Raw genomic sequence first — 11,512 nt, 5'->3', positions numbered from 1 at the left:
ATATCGAGTCCCTCTATTTCAAAGGAAACAAGGACAGTGGAAAAGAATGGTTCCTAATGGATATATAACATCCATCTAATATTGCTGAAGCAGTCTCTAAGGTACTATTGGCTAATCCTACTTTATACTTAACGCTTAGAGTTTTTAACAGGCAGATTTAAAGATTTACAAAATCCATTGTCTACGAAAGACTTATCTGACCCTGAATTAAGTAATACTCTAGCATGAGCGTTGTTGATAAAGAAAGTACCTGTTGTGACATTGTTATCCTGAATAGCTTCTTGAGCATCCATTTGAGAGCTTCCAGCGTTGGTCTTCTTAGTCTCTCCAGGCTTCTTGGCTTTATTTGGGTAGTTTGGTTTAATGTGCCCTATTTCATTGCAACCATAGTAGGTCGCATCTTCTAACTTTTTGCAATCCAAGGTCTTATGCCCCTTGGACTTGCAGATTCCACAATGTAAAGGCTGGGATTCAAATCTGCATTTCCCGAGGTGGTATTTCCTACAGGTTTTGCATCTGGTCTTCTTACCTAACTGCTGGTTGTCTCTCGAGTCCTTGAATTCATGGGTCTCGTGATCCACCTCTTTACAGATGACACATCCCCTGGTCTGCTCATAGAAACATTTTCCGAAGTGCCTCTTCCCGCTGGTTTTACATGCGGGTTTTGCCTCCTTTGGTTTGGACTGGCTATAGCTTGAATCGGTCTTACCCTTTTTACAACCTTTATTTGGGGTGTCATCACACTTTCGCTTATGATCCTTCAACGCACGGTCCACAACGTTGTTTACGGCTATATCTATCATAGCCTGTAACTCGGTGCCCGTTAAATTCAGTCTTGCATCATCATTCTGATTAACTGGATGATTGCGAGCTTCGGAGGGGTCGGCCATGATGATGCTCTGAAGGCTACAAACCAAGTAGTAATAATTTATTTAATTGTATAGGGAATGTCGAACTTGATAATTAAATAGCCATGGTGCAAACAAACCATATAGGCCAATAGATAGTATTAAGTTTATTTGATTATGTTTTGCCTAGGTTTTTAAATAAACCATCTTAAGCGTTAAACAGAATATGATTGTTAGTCCCGAAAAACCCGTGACATCACTCTACGGTTCGATCAAATGTGGAAAGTAAGATCAAACTGAAAGAACAAAAAGAGATTTATCATTACAAATCTTAGTGCCGCTGCTTAGATCGCACACGGTCTCGAAGACTGTCTGGTACGATCTCCGAGAACCTTGCACACAATCCCTAGGATTGTCTGGTACAAGGCTCTCTCTTTGGGGCTACATGATTACAATGGAGAGCTCTACTACTAACAATCTAATCAAGACTATTTATAGGAGCCACTACCCCATTGGCCCACATGGCCTAGCCCTAGCCCAAGACTTAATCTAAACCCAATAAATATAAATAAATACAATAAAGATAAAGCATAAAACTCTTGACCTAACAATCTCCCCCTAGTTTTATGCTCTCTTTATTACGGTCAAGATGGTCTCCAGTCTTGCGTCTTCTCCTTTTAGTGGCCCAGCAATGAACATCAACGTATCTCGGATGAGGCTTGATCTCAGATGGATTGCGGATAATGTCGGATAAAATAAAAGTTGCATCTCGGATGATTGCAGATAAGCTGAAGTGTGTCACGGATGATGTCTCTTCAATTTTTTGGGCCATGACATAATTGCAATTAGGCTCACTCCTTTTTGTATCCGGGTACAAGCCCAACTCAGCTTAAATCTCTTTTAAATTGGGTCACCGACGTTCATCCATGTGCACATGCTCAATTAAGTGGGTCCCAAGGAATATTGCACTGAAAGCAAGCAATTCAATTTCCTTTCCCTACTCTTGGACCATTGATCTCTCACCCATCTGATGGCTCACAATTACTAGGGTTTTGAAGAAATCATGTGCAGCCACCAATAAACATTCCCCCAACATTCTTTTGATGATGATGATGTGACATCATCATCTTCAACATAGCCATACATACATTTTTCATATTTGTTCAGAAAACGTCATATGTCATCATCCTCAAAAATCATCGTCCATCATCATCAATCATCATACATCATACATTTGAAATACAAACAAAACCTGGTCATTATCTCCGTCTTCCGTACATCATTCCATCCGTAATCACCCGACATCGCCTGAAATAACATCATCATCCATTTCGGATCTTCATCTTTATCCATCTCAGAAACGCATAACATTCAGATCTTCATCATCATCTTCGCCGTGATTCAGCTTCTAACCACTGCCGTTCATCTTTTTCGATCATTAAACACCAAACACCACCGCATCTCCTTTCACCTCCACCTTCGCAACCACCGAAAACCTGCAACAACCCTTCTCCAACCACCGTTTCACCGGCGAAGGTGCAACTTCAGCTTAATCTTCATCTCTCGTCTACTTCAAACACCTCCCGTACACATCTTCATTTCTGATTGTTCACTATCTCCATCGACAATCAACGTTCACAATCACAGTGAACACCTCTGTTCACTCCTCCATCTTCTTCTTCATCGGTAATCACCAGCATCAACCTTCAGCCTTACAATCACCATTCCGTTGTCCATCCGCCGCCCAAAATACAGTTACATCTTAGAAATCCGGACCTTTGCTTATCGCCTCCGTTTGTCATTGTCGCACTACGGTGCCGTCGGAATGACGGTTTTCACTGCTGTCGAGCTACCGTCGCGCCACCGCATGGGGTTTGATCGGCCTTTTCCTTCTCTGACGTCTCTTTTTCTCTACAACACACACACAGCTGAGTGTAGTTGGATGAAAAAAACATCACCGGACCTTAACGGTTTTTTCAGATCTGTAGATGAAATACTAGATCTTACGAACCGGAGAACTTTCCATTTACGAACACACATCCCTCGACACTTGTGCAAAGCTTCTTCTTGTTCTTTGAGTGACATCAAAACCGAGCCTTTGAAAGACTTCAATGGCTCTGATACCACTTGTTAGTCCCGAAAAAACCGTGACATCACTCTACGGTTCGATCGAATGCGGAAAGTAAGATCAAACCGAAAGAACAAAAAGAGATTTATCATTACAAATCTTAGTGCCGCTGCTTAGATCGCACACAGTCTCGAAGACTGTCTGGTACGATCTCCAAGAACCTTGCACACAATCCCTAGGATTGTCTGGTACAAGGCTCTCTATTTGGGGCTACATGATTACAATGGAGAGCTCTACTACTAACAATCTAATCAAGACTATTTATAGGAGCCACTACCCCATTGGCCCACATGGCCTAGCCCTAGCCCAAGACTTAATCTAAACCCAATAAATATAAATAAATACAATAAAGATAAAGCATAAAACTCTTGACCTAACAATGATCATTCATAGTTATTAGACAGGGAACATCAGTCACAACTGTCAATGTCGTACTGACATTTTATATATAGCACAAGGGCTTGTTCCAAAGGACTTTTTGATGGCACTGATGCCTTGTCACTAGGGAAACTATAGAACATAATCAATGATTCCTTTGGATCGGAAAGTTTCACAGTTCTTTGTTTGACAAGAAGTTATGAAATAAAACTATCTTTTTCATGTATACATCCTTACCCGTAGGTATACATCCCAGATGGATGTTTAGATGTGTACATCATGTTCGACGTTTACTAGTCATGATTCCTATTGAGCATTTAGGCTAAAAGAGGGGTTTGGAAGATTTCTACTATAAGGATGACAAGCGTGATTTCATCGCATCACCCATTGTCAGGAGTGTTAACACGTTTTCAGGTGTTTAACAAGGATCTGAACCTCTTTAAACAGGTCTCACCATTGTAGCCAGGTCTTTAATGACATTCAAGCTAGGTTATAACCTTGAGACTCTTTTTAATATAATTACTGGCAGGAAAGGAATGATATTTATTTTATTCAGGATTTTTATTATAATTATCCAGAATTTAATTAAAATATAACTATGGCACAAAAGGCCAAGTCACAAGGGCAATTATAAACCATGATTTTGTAGAATCAAGGTATTTAGGCTTGAACGTTGTTCAGTGCCTTTTCTTGACAGGAAGTTGTAGACTACGACTGTCTTTTGTCTTTTATGACAAAGAATATGGCCCGTAAGCGTTATATCCCTAATGGATGCTTAAATCATAAAATAAGAAAGGATTTCGGGAGAATCCAGTATAAGGATGATTCATGCGATTTTATCGAACCACGTCTGCCAGGAATGTTAACATGTTTACAGGTGTACACAAGGATTTTGAACCTTATATGGATTCACTAAAATTTATAACCTATGGTTTTTAATAACCATTTTAGTTAATTTGATAAATATATAACTGTTCAGGATCCTTATCATGAATCCTTTATTATAAGTTAATAATGGCACACAAGGCCTAGTCACGTGGACAAGTTTAATTTATAACCAGGATTCTCACAGAATCGAAGTATTAGGGTCTGAATCCAAGTTCATTACCTTTTTTAGACAGTGAGTTGCAGACTTCTACTGTCTCTTAGTCCCAGAGGACGTTAATTATTACCCGTAGGCACTTCATCCTCAAAGGATGGTTATATAATTACAGGGAATTTAAATTAACCCAATTTTAAAGATGGCGTATGTGATTTGTACTGCATCACAATTTGCCCAACATGCTAACATACTTACAGATGTTAACAAAATTTTGGAATCTTTTGGACAGGTTCTACCGTCTTGGCCATGTCTACAATGGCACGTGGCTAGGTCTTACCCCTAAGATTCTCTTTTAATATTAAACGCAGATCAATCCTAAATTGAGATGTTAATTATGGATCTGAATCTAATTATGGAGATACCATCTTGGCCTTGTCTTTAAATGACACATGGCTAGGTCTTGTCCCTTTTTAGATTTTGCCATTTTGTAATAATGGTAGATCTTATAATAGGAACGTTATTTTAAATCTAACCGTTCCATTAAAATTTAAACAGGTATATGGTTGCCCTAAACAGGACTTCTAAGGAATAATGTTGTCCTCGAAGGGACTGAAAGATAAATATGTCCTTGTAAGGACTACTAAGGAAACGATCTACAGCAAAAGGAGTTTCTTCTTCATTTTATTTCTGAATGCTTCTCATTGGTTGCACGTTAATCCTAGTCGCAGTACGAAGCTCGGCCTTCCCTAGGCTTCTAATGGGGAGAATTTCCATTACGGCTTCTTTGCTTGGTGACATATAAAAAAATAGAATTTAAAGCAAAAATTCTCCGAATAGAGATGAGGGTATTCCTATGTTAAGTCTAGACTCAGAAGGTCAAGGAATGTGCTACTGTGTCATTGAGATTAAACACAAAAAGACTAGTGTTTAATTCACTCAATGTTGGCTCTGATACCAACCTGTCACACCCCGATATTTACACGTGTCACCGGTGGGCCTGGTGGGGAGTACGTGACGAAGTTGATATCATCATAGTCAAACCACACAATTTAAATGCACAGCGGAAGCAAAAGATAAATATATTACAATCCGATATGAAGTAATATCCAAGTATTACGAACGGAAAGTAAAAGATCCACAGGCGGATCGCAAATAAAATAAAACATTGTTCAATAGATTTCAGGCATCTAAGCTTGCGATACTTCTATTTGATGCTAGGAGAGATCAACCTATTACGCGTAGTACCTGCACTTAGTCTTTTTGGGAAAATACGTCAGTTTACACTGGTAAATACAATTTAACTGGTCCATTTTCAAAAATGTTTTAAAAATTGATTTGAATCCCGCGGCACAAAACTTTTATTAACTTGGGATAATTATTTGCTTATAATCTTGTAAAAGAATTACATGTTTGTTATACGTTCAGTTGACCGGGTCGTGCCGGGTTAAAGATTAATAGACACACCACATAGTATAGTTCCGCCATGAGATTTCCTCTCGTATCGACTGTTATACTTTATTGATTTTTAATGCACTACGGGTGTACGCCTACACCCGTGTGCTAAGGTCGTGGGCATTCTTTGAATGATGCCAAGGATATCCAGGACATGGTCATTAAACCCCCAAAGGCGTTAAACAAACAAAACAACATTTTCAAACGGGTCATTTGACTGCTCTTAACCACCGACCGGTTAAGGTCAATTACCTGACCAAGCAGTATTTTATATACCGTACCCCAAGCCCGTTTAAGGGAAAATAAGTTAAAAGTATTTACCTGAGCAAATTTATACAATTTATCCCAGCCGTATACCACCAAGCAAGTACAGATAGCTTTTACTGGCTTCCTAAGTCTGGAACGAAGGTTTTTAATAACCTATTAGAATCCTAACGGGTCTTAAATTAAGCCTATGCTTAGACCGGTTAGTTTTCAAAAGGAAGACACGGTTCAAACGCATGATAAAGCGAAGACCGGTTTAGAATTTGGTTTTGACCCGACAAGCTTGCATACTTGTTTAATATGGGTAACCTAATCACATTCTGGATTTTGAGACAGAAATGATATGGTTTGACCCGTTTCGGCTAATATGCGTAAACTAATTACAAAAGCCGATCCGAACGTGTAAAGTGCGTAACGAGTAACCACAAGAGTCATGAATAGGTTTCCTAAGTTAATATGCCTTAAATATGTTGTGGTATCAGTAGGATACCTTCTATTATGCCCAAAACGAATTTAAAACCAATTTATACCCCGTAGGGGTATTTTGGTCATTTTAGAGGTTATAACAGAGATTAAATATCCTCTTGAGTTACAGGTCTGATTTAATCAGTAACTATACTTAATTTAATAAGTTATAACAGTAGGGTATCACATATGTGAAATTTATTAATTATAACCATACTATGCATCGCAGGGGCATTTTGGTAATTTCACATAGGCTTAAAAGGTCAAAACTGAAAACCTGAGTTTAAAACTTTTCCTTACTGTTAAAATATAAAAATTTACTAGATATATCAGTAGGCATCAGCCCTTATATGTTTAAAATAGTTTTGATACATACTATGCGTTAAAAACGCTTAAAAAGGCGATTTGGAGCCATTTCCGGGTTTTGTATAGAAAACTGATATTTTTATTATTCCAGAAGGCTCAAAATATTTTATTTATCATATTACATCAGTAGAAAAAGGTTCGGGGTCAAAATGATTTGTAAAACTCATTTTATAGCCCAAAAGGGCAAAACCGACATTTACCGAATCAAGCCTATAACCCTATGTTATGCTCAACCTAAAAATAAATAAAAATCTTTAAAAATCCCAAAATATTATTTTATATCAGTAGGTAAAAAGTTTGGTATCAAAAATTGGGTTTAGATAGGAAACATGCATGAATTTTTAAAATTCTCGTTTTAGGGTCAAGTTTTAGGGACAAGTTTATAAATCAGTAATAACGATTATTGTCCTCTCATATTTTCAAAATTCTCGTTTTAGGGTCAAAAGGGCATAACGGAAACATGCATGAACTAGGATTTCTATGGAACCAAGTTGTATAACTTTAGAGAGTTATACTAACCTATAATATGGTCCTAAAGGAATCCTAAGGCATATCTAAACTAAGCTAAATCGGGTCAGAACTGAAAGTCAAAGCAAAAGTCAACTTTTGCGACTTTTGGTTCCAAACCGAGACTATACTTAGAATTGTCGGGTTCAATCATGCTTAGGCATGTTCAACTAATATTTACCAAGTTATTAATGTGGCAAAACTGATTTTATGACTTTTAATTTAATAGTTATGCATTTTATTTAAAACTAACCCGTTTAACTTTAATTTGGCCAGACAATTTAACTAAGTAAACATGGTAATTAGGAGGCGCCCTTTTGAGGGTTAATTACCTACCTAATTACGGTCACGTAGCCATGTTCGTTGCGAACCATGGCTTAGTCGTTTAAAAGTCAAAGCGTTTATCGAAACGCTTGACTTTTCGGTTTTAACCGCTAAATAATTCAACTAAACACGAAAGGGGACTTACAAAGGGTCCAAGGGACTCAAGGAGGTTCCCAAAAAGGCTCAAGATCCTCCAGAAATCAGAGAGCAAGCAGATTGAAGAATGAGGTTTGAATGAAGCCAAGATCAAGTGGGTTTATATAGGATTTCAAGAACCGTTAGAATCGTTTCTCATAACCCGAGCCTTGATCTGGACCGTACACATCTTACCCCCTGATTTCTAATACTATGGGTGCTTGAAAACAGCCCCTAGTTTGCTTAAAACCATTAGCAAATAACCAGAAACCAGCTGCTGATTAACAGAAGTTGTTTTGCAGCTCTGATGAAGTCACACGGCCCGCGTAAGACCCAGGAAGACCTTTACGTGGCCCGCCTAACAGATCAGTTCAGCAACAACATTTTTAAAAGTGACAGAAATGGTCCTTGTGAGCTCTCAAGGTCATTTTAAGCACGTTTAAGGCCTGTTAACCTCATTTTAAGGCTCTACTATGATGTTTAAACATAGGGGACATGAAACATGTTCAAAATCATGTCGGATGTCGGTTCGTTTGGCCGTACGGTCACGATGTGCGTCTAATTACGACGAAACACGAACGGACGCGAAAAGCGGTCCAAACTATGCGACGAATGGAATTTTATCAAGCCATACACTAAAATAAAATATTTTAGTGCTTACATAAATTTTTGGTTGCCTGGGGATATTCAGAATGCGAGATATGCGCAAAAGTGCAAACTTGTGCACTTTTTGACACTTTTAGTCCCTGCATGACATAAAAGTTTATTTTTGCGCACCAAACACCTCTAAGCCTATATCTAAGCTATATAAAGGATAAATAGGGTATGTTTAACTCATGGTCATATTCTAGAAGGTCCGATTCTATACGAATCGACATACTTTTGCAGTTTGACGCAATTAGTCCCTTAATTGCGCAAAGTAGCGCGAAATGCCGTTTAATGATATCTAAACCTTCCATGGCCCATAATAATCATTCCCAAGCATATATTTAAATATTACTACGCTCCCATTCGCTTAAATGGTCACCGAAAGGCGTAGATTCAAAAGTTGACGCTTTAGGCCCCTCTATTGCGCAAACTTGCGCATCGCATCATTTAATAGCATTGAAGCCTCAACTAATACATGTTAGGCATCCTTGAAAGTATTATAAAACATTACGATGCTTCGGGTTCTCTAAAAGGTCATTCAGAGGTATAATTAAACATATTAACACTTTTAGTCCCTCTAACTTGCAAAGTTGCGCGTAACTTTACTTATAGGCATAAAAACCTTAGATGGCCAATAATTGGCATTCCCGAGAGTATAATAAAATACCATGAAGCTCCCGGTTGGTTAAAAGGTCACTCAGAGGTAAGAATTAACATATTGACGCTTTTAACCTTTTATTGCGCAAACTTTCAATTAATTACGCAAACGGCTACACTTAATCATCAAGTGGCACATTTGTGAATATAAACATCGTAAGAGGTTATTTAAAAACTTATTTTAGGTATGCTAACACGTTCAATCCTTTTATAATCAAAGTTTTCGATTTTTCGAAAAGTTAGTCCCTAAATTTCACTGTTTGACTTCATTAGGGTTTATTACACGTGTCAATACATCATTGGACGTGATTTTACGAGGTGTTACAATTGACCTATACAGATTCAGAAGGCAATGTTCCATTGTGGGAGGCTATAATAGGTAACCATGAGACGGTGGTCAGACTTTCAGCAGATAACGGTGCCACCCTGTGGTATGGTAATGCAAGCCAGTATTCTTGCTTTGCAGCCGAGCAAAACAACTGAGATCTGATAAAGAAATTTAATCGGCATGGGGGAGATGTCACTCGTGCCAGAAACGCCAGAGCAACATGCCTTCATGTTGCATCCTGCGAAGGTAACATCGAGATGGTGTAACTTCTATTAGACCAAGGAGCCAACATCGACCAACAGGATCATCACGGTTGGACCCCCCCCCAAGATTTGGCTTACCAACAAGGACATAAGGATATAAAAACTTTATTCCTCTTCGTTAAGGTTCTTGAAGAGTGAAGCCCACTCGTTCACCTGACCACCACTCCTCGTCTCGATTCCCGAGGAGAAACGGGCTCGTCACGTGAGGTTTATTGGAAGGTTTAAAAGCGAGCCAACAATGACCCGTCCTGGTCACCAAGATTCAGATAAGGGATCTTGGAGTCGGTCGTGCTAGAGACGAAGAATTGTTGGTTTCCATAAATCACTTTTTGGGATAATGTCAACTGCTCGAGAGGGTGAGACCGATATTGACTTGGTGTCACCAAGGCCTAAAAATATGATGGATGGAGTTGCAAGAAAACCAAACATCGAAGAAGAAGAAGTTGCAAGTGTACATTTGGTGAACAGATTGGGTTGAAGGTGGCCCGACATCTTTTTTTTATTTTTCCTATTTATTAGTTAATTAGTTTTTAATAGTAAGGATAGTTTAGTAAATTTACATGGACTTAACTGGACAAACTAATGTTCATCTCTCAGGGGGCTATCCAAGTAACAACTAAGCAAACCACATGGAACATACTTATAATTTTAGAAAGTTGGGGATGAAATGTGAAATATGGGCAGACCATAGAGACCATTCGGGCAATTAACTCTTGATATTAATACATGATATATAGTTTAATAACCCTGCATTATTGCTTCAAAGTAGACTGTCTAATGCAACAAGGCATGGAACCCTAGGGGTTTCCTTGTACCACCTCAACATGTAGGCGTTACGTCAACCAGGGGGCTCTATTACCTCTTCTCAATAACACCCATAGTAAGGAATGGAGCTCCCCCCCCCCCCACATTACCTCTTCTCACCAATGGCTTCTCTCACACACATCTTGTGTGCCCACCTCTCATACTCGTTATTGCTCACCATTGATTTGGTTGGGGATAAATAACCCCCCCCCCCGGTCTGCTATTAACTAAAAATGTGTAAGGTGGTATAGATGCGCTTTCAATACAAGATACTATGTTAAGTAGAAAATTATGTTTATACATGTTCTCTTTTGTTCTTTCTACGTATGAGAATATCTTTTCAATGTATGTAGTGTTTATACTGTTAGATATCATATCACAAGGCTTTTCGTTTGTAGAAGCATTATTTTTTATTTTGTCCAAAGTAGGTACAAGTGAAGTAATTTTTTTAACAACTAAACTTTTTGACTCATATTTCACCATTGTTGGATTTGAACTCTATTCTATTCCAAAAGAGTTTTTTTCCCTCTATAACTGTCAGTATCACTGGGCCACAGCCTAAGTGGTACTAAACCAGAAGCCATATCAAAGTGGATAATTAAATAGACCAACTATCAAACAGTTTTATTTTTAAGATTAATCATATGATTAAAAGTCATTATACCAGCAACCCTAATTTCTTGTATTTATTAAACTTTAACTAGGCTATCACCCGGAAACTTCCCGGGCTAGGAAAATTTAATTTACAATAAACAAAAGTACATAAATAACACTTTGAACCTCTAAAGTATCCTCTTTCCCTTCTCCATCACAAATTTTTAGTTCGGTTTCATAAGTATCCCAACTTTGCCTCCATATGTATTCAAAGTTTTCATGTAAAGCCAAGCTAATTCCTTTTAAGTT

This window comes from Helianthus annuus, chromosome 8 (genome assembly GCF_002127325.2).
Source record: "Helianthus annuus cultivar XRQ/B chromosome 8, HanXRQr2.0-SUNRISE, whole genome shotgun sequence".
Classification (NCBI taxonomy): domain Eukaryota; kingdom Viridiplantae; phylum Streptophyta; class Magnoliopsida; order Asterales; family Asteraceae; genus Helianthus; species Helianthus annuus.
Note: the sequence above shows the minus strand (reverse complement) of the source record.